This window comes from Phalangium opilio, unplaced genomic scaffold (genome assembly GCF_054372755.1).
Source record: "Phalangium opilio isolate 3A_F unplaced genomic scaffold, DU_Popi_V2 ptg000002l_1, whole genome shotgun sequence".
NCBI lineage: Eukaryota > Metazoa > Arthropoda > Arachnida > Opiliones > Phalangiidae > Phalangium > Phalangium opilio.
In genome coordinates this window covers 10,554,477-10,572,511 of record NW_028324144.1, presented here as the reverse complement: position 1 = coordinate 10,572,511, position 18,035 = coordinate 10,554,477, and the positions used below count along the sequence as shown (strand labels likewise).

At 32.6% G+C, this 18,035-nt stretch overlaps 30 non-coding genes across 30 annotated transcripts; all 30 read right to left on the bottom strand.

Annotated features, from left to right (window-relative positions):
* Positions 1–382: 382 nt before the first annotated feature.
* TRNAG-GCC (transfer RNA glycine (anticodon GCC)) lies at positions 383–453 on the bottom strand. The gene has a single exon. It is a non-coding gene; the product is annotated as a tRNA-Gly (tRNA).
* A 780-nt stretch (positions 454–1,233) lies between these two features.
* On the bottom strand, positions 1,234–1,304 carry TRNAG-GCC (transfer RNA glycine (anticodon GCC)). The gene has a single exon. It is a non-coding gene; the product is annotated as a tRNA-Gly (tRNA).
* A 534-nt stretch (positions 1,305–1,838) lies between these two features.
* On the bottom strand, positions 1,839–1,909 carry TRNAG-GCC (transfer RNA glycine (anticodon GCC)). Its single transcript has one exon. It is a non-coding gene; the product is annotated as a tRNA-Gly (tRNA).
* Positions 1,910–2,140: 231 nt separating this feature from the next.
* TRNAG-GCC (transfer RNA glycine (anticodon GCC)) lies at positions 2,141–2,211 on the bottom strand. The gene has a single exon. It is a non-coding gene; the product is annotated as a tRNA-Gly (tRNA).
* Positions 2,212–3,296: 1,085 nt separating this feature from the next.
* TRNAG-GCC (transfer RNA glycine (anticodon GCC)) lies at positions 3,297–3,367 on the bottom strand. Its single transcript has one exon. It is a non-coding gene; the product is annotated as a tRNA-Gly (tRNA).
* Positions 3,368–3,598: 231 nt separating this feature from the next.
* TRNAG-GCC (transfer RNA glycine (anticodon GCC)) lies at positions 3,599–3,669 on the bottom strand. The gene has a single exon. It is a non-coding gene; the product is annotated as a tRNA-Gly (tRNA).
* Positions 3,670–4,449: 780 nt separating this feature from the next.
* Positions 4,450–4,520, bottom strand: TRNAG-GCC (transfer RNA glycine (anticodon GCC)). Its single transcript has one exon. It is a non-coding gene; the product is annotated as a tRNA-Gly (tRNA).
* A 232-nt stretch (positions 4,521–4,752) lies between these two features.
* Positions 4,753–4,823, bottom strand: TRNAG-GCC (transfer RNA glycine (anticodon GCC)). Its single transcript has one exon. It is a non-coding gene; the product is annotated as a tRNA-Gly (tRNA).
* Positions 4,824–5,055: 232 nt separating this feature from the next.
* On the bottom strand, positions 5,056–5,126 carry TRNAG-GCC (transfer RNA glycine (anticodon GCC)). Its single transcript has one exon. It is a non-coding gene; the product is annotated as a tRNA-Gly (tRNA).
* Positions 5,127–5,660: 534 nt separating this feature from the next.
* Positions 5,661–5,731, bottom strand: TRNAG-GCC (transfer RNA glycine (anticodon GCC)). The gene has a single exon. It is a non-coding gene; the product is annotated as a tRNA-Gly (tRNA).
* A 231-nt stretch (positions 5,732–5,962) lies between these two features.
* Positions 5,963–6,033, bottom strand: TRNAG-GCC (transfer RNA glycine (anticodon GCC)). Its single transcript has one exon. It is a non-coding gene; the product is annotated as a tRNA-Gly (tRNA).
* Positions 6,034–6,265: 232 nt separating this feature from the next.
* On the bottom strand, positions 6,266–6,336 carry TRNAG-GCC (transfer RNA glycine (anticodon GCC)). Its single transcript has one exon. It is a non-coding gene; the product is annotated as a tRNA-Gly (tRNA).
* Positions 6,337–6,567: 231 nt separating this feature from the next.
* TRNAG-GCC (transfer RNA glycine (anticodon GCC)) lies at positions 6,568–6,638 on the bottom strand. The gene has a single exon. It is a non-coding gene; the product is annotated as a tRNA-Gly (tRNA).
* Positions 6,639–7,171: 533 nt separating this feature from the next.
* TRNAG-GCC (transfer RNA glycine (anticodon GCC)) lies at positions 7,172–7,242 on the bottom strand. Its single transcript has one exon. It is a non-coding gene; the product is annotated as a tRNA-Gly (tRNA).
* Positions 7,243–7,474: 232 nt separating this feature from the next.
* Positions 7,475–7,545, bottom strand: TRNAG-GCC (transfer RNA glycine (anticodon GCC)). The gene has a single exon. It is a non-coding gene; the product is annotated as a tRNA-Gly (tRNA).
* A 231-nt stretch (positions 7,546–7,776) lies between these two features.
* Positions 7,777–7,847, bottom strand: TRNAG-GCC (transfer RNA glycine (anticodon GCC)). Its single transcript has one exon. It is a non-coding gene; the product is annotated as a tRNA-Gly (tRNA).
* Positions 7,848–8,683: 836 nt separating this feature from the next.
* On the bottom strand, positions 8,684–8,754 carry TRNAA-GGC (transfer RNA alanine (anticodon GGC)). Its single transcript has one exon. It is a non-coding gene; the product is annotated as a tRNA-Ala (tRNA).
* A 231-nt stretch (positions 8,755–8,985) lies between these two features.
* On the bottom strand, positions 8,986–9,056 carry TRNAG-GCC (transfer RNA glycine (anticodon GCC)). Its single transcript has one exon. It is a non-coding gene; the product is annotated as a tRNA-Gly (tRNA).
* Positions 9,057–9,590: 534 nt separating this feature from the next.
* TRNAG-GCC (transfer RNA glycine (anticodon GCC)) lies at positions 9,591–9,661 on the bottom strand. The gene has a single exon. It is a non-coding gene; the product is annotated as a tRNA-Gly (tRNA).
* Positions 9,662–9,892: 231 nt separating this feature from the next.
* TRNAG-GCC (transfer RNA glycine (anticodon GCC)) lies at positions 9,893–9,963 on the bottom strand. Its single transcript has one exon. It is a non-coding gene; the product is annotated as a tRNA-Gly (tRNA).
* Positions 9,964–10,799: 836 nt separating this feature from the next.
* TRNAG-GCC (transfer RNA glycine (anticodon GCC)) lies at positions 10,800–10,870 on the bottom strand. Its single transcript has one exon. It is a non-coding gene; the product is annotated as a tRNA-Gly (tRNA).
* A 535-nt stretch (positions 10,871–11,405) lies between these two features.
* Positions 11,406–11,476, bottom strand: TRNAG-GCC (transfer RNA glycine (anticodon GCC)). The gene has a single exon. It is a non-coding gene; the product is annotated as a tRNA-Gly (tRNA).
* A 782-nt stretch (positions 11,477–12,258) lies between these two features.
* On the bottom strand, positions 12,259–12,329 carry TRNAG-GCC (transfer RNA glycine (anticodon GCC)). The gene has a single exon. It is a non-coding gene; the product is annotated as a tRNA-Gly (tRNA).
* A 232-nt stretch (positions 12,330–12,561) lies between these two features.
* On the bottom strand, positions 12,562–12,632 carry TRNAG-GCC (transfer RNA glycine (anticodon GCC)). Its single transcript has one exon. It is a non-coding gene; the product is annotated as a tRNA-Gly (tRNA).
* Positions 12,633–12,863: 231 nt separating this feature from the next.
* TRNAG-GCC (transfer RNA glycine (anticodon GCC)) lies at positions 12,864–12,934 on the bottom strand. Its single transcript has one exon. It is a non-coding gene; the product is annotated as a tRNA-Gly (tRNA).
* Positions 12,935–13,714: 780 nt separating this feature from the next.
* Positions 13,715–13,785, bottom strand: TRNAG-GCC (transfer RNA glycine (anticodon GCC)). Its single transcript has one exon. It is a non-coding gene; the product is annotated as a tRNA-Gly (tRNA).
* Positions 13,786–14,869: 1,084 nt separating this feature from the next.
* On the bottom strand, positions 14,870–14,940 carry TRNAG-GCC (transfer RNA glycine (anticodon GCC)). Its single transcript has one exon. It is a non-coding gene; the product is annotated as a tRNA-Gly (tRNA).
* A 781-nt stretch (positions 14,941–15,721) lies between these two features.
* On the bottom strand, positions 15,722–15,792 carry TRNAG-GCC (transfer RNA glycine (anticodon GCC)). The gene has a single exon. It is a non-coding gene; the product is annotated as a tRNA-Gly (tRNA).
* Positions 15,793–16,574: 782 nt separating this feature from the next.
* Positions 16,575–16,645, bottom strand: TRNAG-GCC (transfer RNA glycine (anticodon GCC)). The gene has a single exon. It is a non-coding gene; the product is annotated as a tRNA-Gly (tRNA).
* A 781-nt stretch (positions 16,646–17,426) lies between these two features.
* TRNAG-GCC (transfer RNA glycine (anticodon GCC)) lies at positions 17,427–17,497 on the bottom strand. Its single transcript has one exon. It is a non-coding gene; the product is annotated as a tRNA-Gly (tRNA).
* Between the last annotated feature and the right edge of the window lie 538 nt (positions 17,498–18,035).

Sequence of the window (18,035 nt, the reverse complement as noted above, 5' to 3'; positions counted from 1 at the left end):
TATTAATTTCGAAAGACCCTGAAGTAAGGATAATACAATTTAAACACAATATCGTTATGCATCAAATGACGACTAAAACATGTATCGGCCGGGAATCGCACCCGGATCTCCCGCGTGGCAGGCGAGAATTCTACCATTGAACCACCGAGGCTCTGCCAAGAGTAGAATATGGAAAAATGGTTTTTCACCTGAATATTTGATAACCAAACCAAATATTTCTTTGAATTATTATCTCAAATAATATTTTTAGAAGGGTTTATCAAAATAAAAATTATGATTTTACATACTTTTCGTAGTTTTTTTATTAATTTCGAATGACCCTGAAGTAAGGATATTGGAATTTAAACACAATATCGTTATGCATCAAATGACGACCAAAACATACATCGGCCGGGAATCGAACCCGGATCTCCCGCGTGGCAGGCGAGAATTCTACCATTGAACCACCGATGCTCTGCAAAGAGTAGAATATGAAAAGAATGTTATTTCACCTGAATATTTGATAATCAAACCAAATATTTCTTTGAATTATTATCTCAAATAATATTTTTAGAAGGATTTATCAATTTAACAATTATCATTTTACTTATTTTTCGTAATTTTTTTAGTATATTCCCAAGACCCTGAAGTAAGGATAATACAATTTAACACAATATCGTTATGCATCAAATGATGACCAAAACATGCATCGGCCGGGAATCGAACCCGGACCTCCCGCGTGGCAGAAGAGAATTCTACCATTGAACCATCGATGCTCTGCAAAGAGTAGAATATGGAAAGAATGTTATTTCACCTGAATATTTGATAATCAAACCAAATATTTCTTTGAATTATTATCTCAAATAGTATTTTTAGAAGGATTTATCAATTTAACAATTATCATTTTACTTAATTTTCGTAATTTTTTTATTAATTTCGAAAGACCCTGAAGTAAGGATAATACAATATAAACACAATATCGTTATGCATCAAATGACGACCAAAACATGCATCGGCCGGGAATCGAACCCGGATCTCCCGCGTGGCAGGCTAGAATTCACCTGAAAATTGATAATCAAACCAAATATTTCTTTGAATTATTATCTCAAATAATATTTTTAGAAGGATTTATCAATTTAACAATTATCATTTTACTTATTTTTCGTAATTTTTTTGGTATATTCCCAAGACCCTGAAGTAAGGATAATACAATTTAAACACAATATCGTTATGCATCAAATGACGACCAAAACATGCATCGGCCGGGAATCGAACCTGGATCTCCCGCGTGGCAGGCGAGAATTCTACCAATGAACCACCGATGCTCTGCAAAGAGTAGAATATGGAAAGAATGTTTTTTCACCTGAATGTTTGATAATCAAACCAAATATTTCTTTGAATTATTATCTCAAATAATATTTTTAGAAGGATTTATCAATTTAACAATTATCATTTTACTTAATTTTCGTAATTTTTTTATTAATTTCGAAAGACCCTGAAGTAAGGATAATACAATTTAAACACAATATCGTTATGCATCAAATGACGACAAAAACATGTATCGGCCGGGAATCGACCCCGGATCTCCCGCGTGGCAGGCGAGAATTCTACCATTGAACCACCGAGGCTCTGCCAAGAGTAGAATTTGGAAAAATGGTTTTTCACCTGAATATTTGATAATCAAACCAAATATTTCTTTGAATTATTATCTCAAATAATATTTTTAGAAGGATTTATCAATTTAACAATTATCATTTTACTTATTTTTCGTAATTTTTTTAGGATATTCCCAAGACCCTGAAGTAAGGATAATACAATTTAAACACAATATCGTTATGCATCAAATGACGACAAAAACATGTATCGGCCGGGAATCGAACCCGGATCTCCCGCGTGGCAGGCGAGAATTCTACCTTTGAACCACCGAGGCACTGCCAAGAGTAGAATATGGAAAGAATGTTATTTCACCTGAATATTTGATAATCAAACCAAATATTTCTTTGAATTATTATCTCAAATAATTTTTTAGAAGGGTTTATCAATTTAAAAATTATCACTTTACTTAATTTTCGCAATTTTTTTATTAATTTCGAAAGAGCCTGAAGTAAGGATAATACAATTTAAACACAATATCGTTATGCATCAAATGACGACCAAAACATGCATCGGCCGGGAATCGAACCTGGATCTCCCGCGTGGCAGGCGAGAATTCTACCATTGAACCATCGATGCTCTGCAAAGAGTAGAATATGGAAAGAATGTTATTTCACCTGAATATTTGATAATCAAACCAAATATTTCTTTGAATTATTATCTCAAATAGTATTTTTAGAAGGATTTATCAATTTAACAATTATCATTTTACTTAATTTTGGTAATTGTTTTATTAATTTCGAAAGACCCTGAAGTAATGATAATACAATTTAAACACAATATCGTTATGCATCAAATGACGACCGAAACATGAATCGGCCGGGAATCGAATCCGGATCTTTCGCGTGGCCGGCGAGAATTCTACCATTGAACCACCGAGGCTCTGCCAAGAGTAGAATATGGAAAGAATGTTATTTCACCTGAATATTTGATAATCAAACCAAATATTTCTTTGAATTATTATCTCAAATAATACTTTAAGAAGGGTTTATCAATTTAAAAATTATTATTTTACATACTTTTCGTAATTTTTTTATTAATTTCGAAAGACCCTGAAGTAATGATAATACAATTTAAACACAATATCGTTATGCATCAAATGACGACCAAAACATGCATCGGCCGGGAATCGAACCCGGATCTCCCGCGTGGCAGGCTAGAATTCACCTGAATATTTGATAATCAAACCAAATATTACTTTGAATTATTATCTCAAATAATATTTTAAGAAGGGTTTCTCAATTTAAAAATTATTATTTTACATGCTTTTCGTAATTTTTTTATTAATTTCGAAAGACCCTGAAGTAAGGATAATACAATTTAAACACAATATCGTTATGCATCAAATGACGACCAAAACATGCATCGGCCGGGAATCGTACCTGGATCTCCCGCGTGGCAGGCGAGAATTCTACCAATGAACCACCGATGCTCTGCAAAGAGTAGAATATGGAAAGAATGTTTTTTCACCTGAATATTTGATAATCAAACCAAATATTTCTTTGAATTATTATCTCAAATAATATTTTTAGAAGGATTTATCAATTTAACAATTATCATTTTACTTAATTTTCGTAATTTTTTTATTAATTTCGAAAGACCCTGAAGTAAGGATAATACAATTTAAACACAATATCGTTATGCATCAAATGACGACTAAAACATGTATCGGCCGGGAATCGAACCCGGATCTCCCGCGTGGCAGGCGAGAATTCTACCATTGAACCACCGAGGCTCTGCCAAGAGTAGAATATGGAAAAATGGTTTTTCACCTGAATATTTGATAACCAAACCAAATATTTCTTTGAATTATTATCTCAAATAATATTTTTAGAAGGGTTTATCAAAATAAAAATTATGATTTTACATACTTTTCGTAGTTTTTTTATTAATTTCGAATGACCCTGAAGTAAGGATATTGGAATTTAAACACAATATCGTTATGCATCAAATGACGACCAAAACATACATCGGCCGGGAATCGAACCCGGATCTCCCGCGTGGCAGGCGAGAATTCTACCATTGAACCACCGATGCTCTGCAAAGAGTAGAATATGAAAAGAATGTTATTTCACCTGAATATTTGATAATCAAACCAAATATTTCTTTGAATTATTATCTCAAATAATATTTTTAGAAGGATTTATCAATTTAACAATTATCATTTTACTTATTTTTCGTAATTTTTTTAGTATATTCCCAAGACCCTGAAGTAAGGATAATACAATTTAACACAATATCGTTATGCATCAAATGATGACCAAAACATGCATCGGCCGGGAATCGAACCCGGACCTCCCGCGTGGCAGAAGAGAATTCTACCATTGAACCATCGATGCTCTGCAAAGAGTAGAATATGGAAAGAATGTTATTTCACCTGAATATTTGATAATCAAACCAAATATTTCTTTGAATTATTATCTCAAATAGTATTTTTAGAAGGATTTATCAATTTAACAATTATCATTTTACTTAATTTTCGTAATTTTTTTATTAATTTCGAAAGACCCTGAAGTAAGGATAATACAATATAAACACAATATCGTTATGCATCAAATGACGACCAAAACATGCATCGGCCGGGAATCGAACCCGGATCTCCCGCGTGGCAGGCTAGAATTCACCTGAAAATTGATAATCAAACCAAATATTTCTTTGAATTATTATCTCAAATAATATTTTTAGAAGGATTTATCAATTTAACAATTATCATTTTACTTATTTTTCGTAATTTTTTTGGTATATTCCCAAGACCCTGAAGTAAGGATAATACAATTTAAACACAATATCGTTATGCATCAAATGACGACCAAAACATGCATCGGCCGGGAATCGAACCTGGATCTCCCGCGTGGCAGGCGAGAATTCTACCAATGAACCACCGATGCTCTGCAAAGAGTAGAATATGGAAAGAATGTTTTTTCACCTGAATATTTGATAATCAAACCAAATATTTCTTTGAATTATTATCTCAAATAATATTTTTAGAAGGATTTATCAATTTAAGAATTATCATTTTACTTAATTTTCGTAATTTTTTTATTAATTTCGAAAGACCCTGAAGTAAGGATAATACAATTTAAACACAATATCGTTATGCATCAAATGACGACCAAAACATGCATCGGCCGGGATTCGAACCCGGATCTCCCGCGTGGCAGGCGAGAATTCTACCATTGAACCACCGAGGCTCTGCCAAGAGTAGAATATGGAAAGAATGTTATTTCACCTGAATATTTGATAATCAAACCAAATATTTCTTTGAATTATTATCTCAAATAGTATTTTTAGAAGGATTTATCAATTTAACAATTATCATTTTACTTAATTTTCGTAATTGTTTTATTAATTTCGAAAGACCCTGAAGTAAGGATAATACAATATAAACACAATATCGTTATGCATCAAATGACGACCAAAACATGCATCGGCCGGGAATCGAACCCGGATCTCCCGCGTGGCAGGCGAGAATTCTACCATTGAACCACCGAGGCTCTGCCAAGAGTAGAATATGGAAAGAATGTTATTTCACCTGAATATTTGATAATCAAACCAAATATTTCTTTGAATTATTATCTCAAATAATATTTTAAGATGGGTTTATCAATTTAAAAATTATTATTTTACATACTTTTCGTAATTTTTTTATTATATTCGAAAGACCCTGAAGTAATGATAATACAATTTAAACACAATATCGTTATGCATCAAATGACGACCGAATCATGCATCGGCCGGGAATCGAACCCGGATCTTTCGCGTGGCCGGCGAGAATTCTACCAATGAACCACCGAGGCTCTGCCAAGAGTAGAATATGGAAAGAATGTTATTTCACCTGAATATTTGATAATCAAACAAATATTTCTTTGAATAATTATCTCAAATAATTTTTTTAGAAGGGTTAATCAATTTAAAAATTATCATTTTACTTAATTTTCGTAATTTTTTTATTAATTTCGAAAGACCCTGAAGTAAGGATAATACAATTTAAACACAATATCGTTATGCATCAAATGACGACCAAAACATGCATCGGCCGGGAATCGAACCCGGATCTCCCGCGTGGCAGGCGAGAATTCTACCTTTGAACCACCGAGGCACTGCCAAGAGTAGAATATGGAAAGAATGTTATTTCACCTGAATATTTGATAATCAAACCAAATATTTCTTTGAATTATTATCTCAAATAATTTTTTAGAAGGGTTTATCAATTTAAAAATTATCACTTTACTTAATTTTCGCAATTTTTTTATTAATTTCGAAAGAGCCTGAAGTAAGGATAATACAATTTAAACACAATATCGTTATGCATCAAATGACGACCAAAACATGCATCGGCCGGGAATCGAACCTGGATCTCCCGCGTGGCAGGCGAGAATTCTACCAATGAACCACCGATGCTCTGCAAAGAGTAGAATATGGAAAGAATGTTTTTTCACCTGAATATTTGATAATCAAACCAAATATTTCTTTGAATTATTATCTCAAATAATATTTTTAGAAGGATTTATCAATTTAAGAATTATCATTTTACTTAATTTTCGTAATTTTTTTATTAATTTCGAAAGACCCTGAAGTAAGGATAATACAATTTAAACACAATATCGTTATGCATCAAATGACGACCAAAACATGCATCGGCCGGGAATCGAACCCGGATCTCCCGCGTGGCAGGCGAGAATTCTACCATTGAACCACCGAGGCTCTGCCAAGAGTAGAATATGGAAAGAATGTTATTTCACCTGAATATTTGATAATCAAACAAATATTTCTTTGAATAATTATCTCAAATAATTTTTTTAGAAGGGTTAATCAATTTAAAAATTATCATTTTACTTAATTTTCGTAATTTTTTTATTAATTTCGAAAGACCCTGAAGTAAGGATAATACAATTTAAACACAATATCGTTATGCATCAAATGACGACCAAAACATGCATCGGCCGGGAATCGAACCCGGATCTCCCGCGTGGCAGGCGAGAATTCTACCTTTGAACCACCGAGGCACTGCCAAGAGTAGAATATGGAAAGAATGTTATTTCACCTGAATATTTGATAATCAAACCAAATATTTCTTTGAATTATTATCTCAAATAATTTTTTAGAAGGGTTTATCAATTTAAAAATTATCACTTTACTTAACTTTCGCAATTTTTTTATTAATTTCGAAAGAGCCTGAAGTAAGGATAATACAATTTAAACACAATATCGTTATGCATCAAATGACGACCAAAACATGCATCGGCCGGGAATCGAACCTGGATCTCCCGCGTGGCAGGCGAGAATTCTACCTTTGAACCACCGAGGCTCTGCCAAGAGTAGAATATGGAAAGAATGTTATTTCACCTGAATATTTGATAATCAAACCAAATATTTCTTTGAATTATTATCTCAAATAATTTTTTAGAAGGGTTTATCAATTTAAAAATTATCACTTTACTTAATTTTCGCAATTTTTTTATTAATTTCGAAAGAGCCTGAAGTAAGGATAATACAATTTAAACACAATATCGTTATGCATCAAATGACGACCAAAACATGCATCGGCCGGGAATCGAACCTGGATCTCCCGCGTGGCAGGCGAGAATTCTACCAATGAACCACCGATGCTCTGCAAAGAGTAGAATATGGAAAGAATGTTTTTTCACCTGAATATTTGATAATCAAACCAAATATTTCTTTGAATTATTATCTCAAATAATATTTTTAGAAGGATTTATCAATTTAAGAATTATCATTTTACTTAATTTTCGTAATTTTTTTATTAATTTCGAAAGACCCTGAAGTAAGGATAATACAATTTAAACACAATATCGTTATGCATCAAATGACGACCAAAACATGCATCGGCCGGGAATCGAACCCGGATCTCCCGCGTGGCAGGCGAGAATTCTACCATTGAACCACCGAGGCTCTGCCAAGAGTAGAATATGGAAAGAATGTTATTTCACCTGAATATTTGATAATCAAACAAATATTTCTTTGAATAATTATCTCAAATAATTTTTTTAGAAGGGTTAATCAATTTAAAAATTATCATTTTACTTAATTTTCGTAATTTTTTTATTAATTTCGAAAGACCCTGAAGTAAGGATAATACAATTTAAACACAATATCGTTATGCATCAAATGACGACCAAAACATGCATCGGCCGGGAATCGAACCCGGATCTCCCGCGTGGCAGGCGAGAATTCTACCTTTGAACCACCGAGGCACTGCCAAGAGTAGAATATGGAAAGAATGTTATTTCACCTGAATATTTGATAATCAAACCAAATATTTCTTTGAATTATTATCTCAAATAATTTTTTAGAAGGGTTTATCAATTTAAAAATTATCACTTTACTTAACTTTCGCAATTTTTTTATTAATTTCGAAAGAGCCTGAAGTAAGGATAATACAATTTAAACACAATATCGTTATGCATCAAATGACGACCAAAACATGCATCGGCCGGGAATCGAACCTGGATCTCCCGCGTGGCAGGCGAGAATTCTACCTTTGAACCACCGAGGCTCTGCCAAGAGTAGAATATGGAAAGAATGTTATTTCACCTGAATATTTGATAATCAAACCAAATATTTCTTTGAATTATTATCTCAAATAATTTTTTAGAAGGGTTTATCAATTTAAAAATTATCACTTTACTTAATTTTCGCAATTTTTTTATTAATTTCGAAAGAGCCTGAAGTAAGGATAATACAATTTAAACACAATATCGTTATGCATCAAATGACGACCAAAACATGCATCGGCCGGGAATCGAACCTGGATCTCCCGCGTGGCAGGCGAGAATTCTACCTTTGAACCACCGAGGCTCTGCCAAGAGTAGAATATGGAAAGAATGTTATTTCACCTGAATATTTGATAATCAAACCAAATATTTCTTTGAATTATTATCTCAAATAATATTTTAAGAAGGGTTTATCAATTTAAAAATTATTATTTTACATACTTTTCGTAATTTTTTTATTAATTTCGAAACACCCTGAAGTAATGATAATACAATTTAAACACAATATCGTTATGCATCAAATGACGACCGAAACATGCATCGGCCGGGAATCGAACCCGGATCTTTCGCGTGCCCGGCGAGAATTCTACCATTGAACCACCGAGGCTCTGCCAAGAGTAGAATATGGAAAGAATGTTATTTCACCTGAATATTTGATAATCAAACAAATATTTCTTTGAATAATTATCTCAAATAATTTTTTTAGAAGGGTTAATCAATTTAAAAATTATCATTTTACTTAATTTTCGTAATTTTTTTATTAATTTCGAAAGACCCTGAAGTAAGGATAATACAATTTAAACACAATATCGTTATGCATCAAATGACGACCAAAACATGCATCGGCCGGGAATCGAACCCGGATCTCCCGCGTGGCAGGCGAGAATTCTACCTTTGAACCACCGAGGCACTGCCAAGAGTAGAATATGGAAAGAATGTTATTTCACCTGAATATTTGATAATCAAACCAAATATTTCTTTGAATTATTATCTCAAATAATTTTTTAGAAGGGTTTATCAATTTAAAAATTATCACTTTACTTAATTTTCGCAATTTTTTTATTAATTTCGAAAGAGCCTGAAGTAAGGATAATACAATTTAAACACAATATCGTTATGCATCAAATGACGACCAAAACATGCATCGGCCGGGAATCGAACCTGGATCTCCCGCGTGGCAGGCGAGAATTCTACCTTTGAACCACCGAGGCTCTGCCAAGAGTAGAATATGGAAAGAATGTTATTTCACCTGAATATTTGATAATCAAACCAAATATTTCTTTGAATTATTATCTCAAATAATATTTTAAGAAGGGTTTATCAATTTAAAAATTATTATTTTACATACTTTTCGTAATTTTTTTATTAATTTCGAAACACCCTGAAGTAATGATAATACAATTTAAACACAATATCGTTATGCATCAAATGACGACCGAAACATGCATCGGCCGGGAATCGAACCCGGATCTTTCGCGTGGCCGGCGAGAATTCTACCATTGAACCACCGAGGCTCTGCCAAGAGTAGAATATGGAAAGAATGTTATTTCACCTGAATATTTGATAATCAAACAAATATTTCTTTGAATAATTATCTCAAATAATTTTTTTAGAAGGGTTAATCAATTTAAAAATTATCATTTTACTTAATTTTCGTAATTTTTTTATTAATTTCGAAAGACCCTGAAGTAAGGATAATACAATTTAAACACAATATCGTTATGCATCAAATGACGACCAAAACATGCATCGGCCGGGAATCGAACCCGGATCTCCCGCGTGGCAGGCGAGAATTCTACCTTTGAACCACCGAGGCACTGCCAAGAGTAGAATATGGAAAGAATGTTATTTCACCTGAATATTTGATAATCAAACCAAATATTTCTTTGAATTATTGTCTCAAATAATTTTTTAGAAGGGTTTATCAATTTAAAAATTATCACTTTACTTAATTTTCGCAATTTTTTTATTAATTTCGAAAGAGCCTGAAGTAAGGATAATACAATTTAAACACAATATCGTTATGCATCAAATGACGACCAAAACATGCATCGGCCGGGAATCGAACCTGGATCTCCCGCGTGGCAGGCGAGAATTCTACCAATGAACCACCGATGATCTGCAAAGAGTAGAATATGGAAAGAATGTTTTTTCACCTGAATTGTTGATAATCAAACCAAATATTTCTTTGAATTATTATCTCAAATAATATTTTTAGAAGGATTTATCAATTTAAGAATTATCATTTTACTTAATTTTCGTAATTTTTTTATTAATTTCGAAAGACCCTGAAGTAAGGATAATACAATTTAAACACAATATCGTTATGCATCAAATGACGACTAAAACATGTATCGGCAGGGAATCGAACCCGGATCTCCCGCGTGGCAGGCGAGAATTCTACCATTGAACCACCGAGGCTCTGCCAAAAGTAGAATATGGAAAAATGGTTTTTCACCTGAATATTTGATAATCAAACCAAATATTTCTTTGAATTATTATCTCAAATAATATTTTTAGAAGGATTTATCAATTTAAAAATTATGATTTTACATACTTTTCGTAATTTTTTTATTAATTTCGAATGACCCTGAAGTAAGGATATTGGAATTTAAACACAATATCGTTATGCATCAAATGACGACCAAAACATACATCGGCCGGGAATCGAACCCGGATCTCCCGCGTGGCAGGCGAGAATTCTACCATTGAACCACCGATGCTCTGCAAAGAGTAGAATATGAAAAGAATGTTATTTCACCTGAATATTTGATAATCAAACCAAATATTTCTTTGAATTATTATCTCAAATAATATTTTTAGAAGGATTTATCAATTTAACATTTATCATTTTACTTATTTTTCGTAATTTTTTTAGTATATTCCCAAGACCCTGAAGTAAGGATAATACAATTTAAACACAATATCGTTATGCATCAAATGATGACCAAAACATGCATCGGCCGGGAATCGAACCCGGATCTCCCGCGTGGCAGAAGAGAATTCTACCATTGAACCATCGATGCTCTGCAAAGAGTAGAATATGGAAAGAATGTTATTTCACCTGAATATTTGATAATCAAACCAAATATTTCTTTGAATTATTATCTCAAATAGTATTTTTAGAAGGATTTATCAATTTAACAATTATCATTTTACTTAATTTTGGTAATTGTTTTATTAATTTCGAAAGACCCTGAAGTAAGGATAATACAATATAAACACAATATCGTTATGCATCAAATGACGACCAAAACATGCATCGGCCGGGAATCGAACCCGGATCTCCCGCGTGGCAGGCGAGAATTCTACCATTGAACCACCGAGGCTCTGCCAAGAGTGGAATATGGAAAGAATGTTATTTCACCTGAATATTTGATAATCAAACCAAATATTTCTTTGAATTATTATCTCAAATAATACTTTAAGAAGGGTTTATCAATTTAAAAATTATTATTTTACATACTTTTCGTAATTTTTTTATTAATTTCGAAAGACCCTGAAGTAATGATAATACAATTTAAACACAATATCGTTATGCATCAAATGACGACCGAAACATGAATCGGCCGGGAATCGAATCCGGATCTTTCGCGTGGCCGGCGAGAATTCTACCATTGAACCACCGAGGCTCTGCCAAGAGTAGAATATGGAAAGAATGTTATTTCACCTGAATATTTGATAATCAAACCAAATATTTCTTTGAATTATTAGCTCAAATAATACTTTAAGAAGGGTTTATCAATTTAAAAATTATTATTTTACATACTTTTCGTAATTTTTTTATTAATTTCGAAAGACCCTGAAGTAATGATAATACAATTTAAACACAATATCGTTATGCATCAAATGACGACCAAAACATGCATCGGCCGGGAATCGAACCCGGATCTCCCGCGTGGCAGGCTAGAATTCACCTGAATATTTGATAATCAAACCAAATATTTCTTTGAATTATTATCTCAAATAATATTTTAAGAAGGGTTTCTCAATTTAAAAATTATTATTTTACATGCTTTTCGTAATTTTTTTATTAATTTCGAAAGACCCTGAAGTAAGGATAATACAATTTAAACACAATATCGTTATGCATCAAATGACGACCAAAACATGCATCGGCCGGGAATCGAACCTGGATCTCCCGCGTGGCAGGCGAGAATTCTACCAATGAACCACCGATGCTCTGCAAAGAGTAGAATATGGAAAGAATGTTTTTTCACCTGAATATTTGATAATCAAACCAAATATTTCTTTGAATTATTATCTCAAATAATATTTTTAGAAGGATTTATCAATTTAACAATTATCATTTTACTTAATTTTCGTAATTTTTTTATTAATTTCGAAAGACCCTGAAGTAAGGATAATACAATTTAAACACAATATCGTTATGCATCAAATGACGACTAAAACATGTATCGGCCGGGAATCGAACCCGGATCTCCCGCGTGGCAGGCGAGAATTCTACCATTGAACCACCGAGGCTCTGCCAAGAGTAGAATATGGAAAAATGGTTTTTCACCTGAATATTTGATAACCAAACCAAATATTTCTTTGAATTATTATCTCAAATAATATTTTTAGAAGGGTTTATCAAAATAAAAATTATGATTTTACATACTTTTCGTAGTTTTTTTATTAATTTCGAATGACCCTGAAGTAAGGATATTGGAATTTAAACACAATATCGTTATGCATCAAATGACGACCAAAACATACATCGGCCGGGAATCGAACCCGGATCTCCCGCGTGGCAGGCGAGAATTCTACCATTGAACCACCGATGCTCTGCAAAGAGTAGAATATGAAAAGAATGTTATTTCACCTGAATATTTGATAATCAAACCAAATATTTCTTTGAATTATTATCTCAAATAATATTTTTAGAAGGATTTATCAATTTAACAATTATCATTTTACTTATTTTTCGTAATTTTTTTAGTATATTCCCAAGACCCTGAAGTAAGGATAATACAATTTAACACAATATCGTTATGCATCAAATGATGACCAAAACATGCATCGGCCGGGAATCGAACCCGGACCTCCCGCGTGGCAGAAGAGAATTCTACCATTGAACCATCGATGCTCTGCAAAGAGTAGAATATGGAAAGAATGTTATTTCACCTGAATATTTGATAATCAAACCAAATATTTCTTTGAATTATTATCTCAAATAGTATTTTTAGAAGGATTTATCAATTTAACAATTATCATTTTACTTAATTTTCGTAATTTTTTTATTAATTTCGAAAGACCCTGAAGTAAGGATAATACAATATAAACACAATATCGTTATGCATCAAATGACGACCAAAACATGCATCGGCCGGGAATCGAACCCGGATCTCCCGCGTGGCAGGCTAGAATTCACCTGAAAATTGATAATCAAACCAAATATTTCTTTGAATTATTATCTCAAATAATATTTTTAGAAGGATTTATCAATTTAACAATTATCATTTTACTTATTTTTCGTAATTTTTTTGGTATATTCCCAAGACCCTGAAGTAAGGATAATACAATTTAAACACAATATCGTTATGCATCAAATGACGACCAAAACATGCATCGGCCGGGAATCGAACCTGGATCTCCCGCGTGGCAGGCGAGAATTCTACCAATGAACCACCGATGCTCTGCAAAGAGTAGAATATGGAAAGAATGTTTTTTCACCTGAATGTTTGATAATCAAACCAAATATTTCTTTGAATTATTATCTCAAATAATATTTTTAGAAGGATTTATCAATTTAACAATTATCATTTTACTTAATTTTCGTAATTTTTTTATTAATTTCGAAAGACCCTGAAGTAAGGATAATACAATTTAAACACAATATCGTTATGCATCAAATGACGACAAAAACATGTATCGGCCGGGAATCGACCCCGGATCTCCCGCGTGGCAGGCGAGAATTCTACCATTGAACCACCGAGGCTCTGCCAAGAGTAGAATTTGGAAAAATGGTTTTTCACCTGAATATTTGATAATCAAACCAAATATTTCTTTGAATTATTATCTCAAATAATATTTTTAGAAGGATTTATCAATTTAACAATTATCATTTTACTTATTTTTCGTAATTTTTTTAGGATATTCCCAAGACCCTGAAGTAAGGATAATACAATTTAAACACAATATTGTTATGCATCAAATGATGACCAAAACATGCATCGGCCGGGAATCGAACCCGGATCTCCCGCGTGGCAGAAGAGAATTCTACCATTGAACCATCGATGCTCTGCAAAGAGTAGAATATGGAAAGAATGTTATTTCACCTGAATATTTGATAATCAAACCAAATATTTCTTTGAATTATTATCTCAAATAGTATTTTTAGAAGGATTTATCAATTTAACAATTATCATTTTACTTAATTTTCGTAATTTTTTTATTAATTTCGAAAGACCCTGAAGTAAGGATAATACAATATAAACCCAATATCGTTATGCATCAAATAACGACCAAAACATGCATCGGCCGGGAATCGAACCCGGATCTCCCGCGTGGCAGGCTAGAATTCACCTGAATATTTGATAATCAAACCAAATATTTCTTTGAATTATTATCTCAAATAATATTTTAAGAAGGGTTTCTCAATTTAAAAATTATTATTTTACATGCTTTTCGTAATTTTTTTATTAATTTCGAAAGACCCTGAAGTAATGATAATACAATTTAAACACAATATCGTTATGCATCAAATGACGACCGAAACATGCATCGGCCGGGAATCGAACCCGGATCTCCCGCATGGCCGGCGAGAATTCTACCATTGAACCACCGAGGCTCTGCCAAGAGTAGAATATGGAAAGAATGTTTTTTCACCTGAATATTTGATAATCAAACCAAATATTTCTTTGAATTATTATCTCAAATAGTATTTTTAGAAGGATTTATCAATTTAACAATTATCATTTTACTTAATTTTCGTAATTTTTTTATTAATTTCGAAAGACCCTGAAGTAAGGATAATACAATATAAACACAATATCGTTATGCATCAAATGACGACCAAAACATGCATCGGCCGGGAATCGAACCCGGATCTCCCGCGTGGCAGGCGAGAATTCACCTGAAAATTGATAATCAAACCAAATATTTCTTTGAATTATTATCTCAAATAATATTTTTAGAAGGATTTATCAATTTAACAATTATCATTTTACTTATTTTTCGTAATTTTTTTAGTATATTCCCAAGACCCTGAAGAAAGGATAATACAATTTAAACACAATATCGTTATGCATCAAATGATGACCAAAACATGCATCGGCCGGGAATCAAACCCGGATCTCCCGCGTGGCAGAAGAGAATTCTACCATTGAACCATCGATGCTCTGCAAAGAGTAGAATATGGAAAGAATGTTATTTAACCTGAATATTTGATAATCAAACCAAATATTTCTTTGAATTATTATCTCAAATAGTATTTTTAGAAGGATTTATCAATTTAACAATTATCATTTTACATAATTTTCGTAATTTTTTTATTAATTTCGAAAGACCCTGAAGTAAGGATAATACAATTTAAACACAATATCCTTATGCATCAAATGACGACCAAAACATGCATCGGCCGGGAATCGAACCCGGATCTCCCGCGTGGCAGGCGAGAATTCTACCTTTGAACCACCGAGGCACTGCAAAGAGTAGAATATGGAAAGAATGTTATTTCACCTGAATATTTGATAATCAAACCAAATATTTCTTTGAATTATTATCTCAAATAATATTTTTAGAAGGATTTATCAATTTAACAATTATCATTTTACTTATTTTTCGTAATTTTTTTAGGATATTCCCAAGACCCTGAAGTAAGGATAATACAATTTAAACACAATATCGTTATGCATCAAATGATGACCAAAACATGCATCGGCCGGGAATCGAACCCGGATCTCCCGCGTGGCAGAAGAGAATTCTACCATTGAACCATCGATGCTCTGCAAAGAGTAGAATATGGAAAGAATGTTATTTCACCTGAATATTTGATAATCAAACCAAATATTTCTTTGAATTATTATCTCAAATAGTATTTTTAGAAGGATTTATCAATTTAACAATTATCATTTTACTTAATTTTCGTAATTTTTTTATTAATTTCGAAAGACCCTGAAGTAAGGATAATACAATATAAACCCAATATCGTTATGCATCAAATGACGACCAAAACATGCATCGGCCGGGAATCGAACCCGGATCTCCCGCGTGGCAGGCTAGAATTCACCTGAATATTTGATAATCAAACCAAATATTTCTTTGAATTATTATCTCAAATAATATTTTAAGAAGGGTTTCTCAATTTAAAAATTATTATTTTACATGCTTTTCGTAATTTTTTTATTAATTTCGAAAGACCCTGAAGTAATGATAATACAATTTAAACACAATATCGTTATGCATCAAATGACGACCGAAACATGCATCGGCCGGGAATCGAACCCGGATCTCCCGCATGGCCGGCGAGAATTCTACCATTGAACCACCGAGGCTCTGCCAAGAGTAGAATATGGAAAGAATGTTTTTTCACCTGAATATTTGATAATCAAACCAAATATTTCTTTGAATTATTATCTCAAATAGTATTTTTAGAAGGATTTATCAATTTAACAATTATCATTTTACTTAATTTTCGTAATTTTTTTATTAATTTCGAAAGACCCTGAAGTAAGGATAATACAATATAAACACAATATCGTTATGCATCAAATGACGACCAAAACATGCATCGGCCGGGAATCGAACCCGGATCTCCCGCGTGGCAGGCGAGAATTCACCTGAAAATTGATAATCAAACCAAATATTTCTTTGAATTATTATCTCAAATAATATTTTTAGAAGGATTTATCAATTTAACAATTATCATTTTACTTATTTTTCGTAATTTTTTTAGTATATTCCCAAGACCCTGAAGAAAGGATAATACAATTTAAACACAATATCGTTATGCATCAAATGATGACCAAAACATGCATCGGCCGGGAATCAAACCCGGATCTCCCGCGTGGCAGAAGAGAATTCTACCATTGAACCATCGATGCTCTGCAAAGAGTAGAATATGGAAAGAATGTTATTTAACCTGAATATTTGATAATCAAACCAAATATTTCTTTGAATTATTATCTCAAATAGTATTTTTAGAAGGATTTATCAATTTAACAATTATCATTTTACATAATTTTCGTAATTTTTTTATTAATTTCGAAAGACCCTGAAGTAAGGATAATACAATTTAAACACAATATCCTTATGCATCAAATGACGACCAAAACATGCATCGGCCGGGAATCGAACCCGGATCTCCCGCGTGGCAGGCGAGAATTCTACCTTTGAACCACCGAGGCACTGCAAAGAGTAGAATATGGAAAGAATGTTATTTCACCTGAATATTTGATAATCAAACCAAATATTTCTTTGAATTATTATCTCAAATAATATTTTTAGAAGGATTTATCAATTTAACAATTATCATTTTACTTATTTTTCGTAATTTTTTTAGGATATTCCCAAGACCCTGAAGTAAGGATAATACAATTTAAACACAATATCGTTATGCATCAAATGATGACCAAAACATGCATCGGCCGGGAATCGAACCCGGATCTCCCGCGTGGCAGAAGAGAATTCTACCATTGAACCATCGATGCTCTGCAAAGAGTAGAATATGGAAAGAATGTTATTTCACCTGAATATTTGATAATCAAACCAAATATTTCTTTGAATTATTATCTCAAATAGTATTTTTAGAAGGATTTATCAATTTAACAATTATCATTTTACTTAATTTTCGTAATTTTTTTATTAATTTCGAAAGACCCTGAAGTAAGGATAATACAATATAAACCCAATATCGTTATGCATCAAATGACGACCAAAACATGC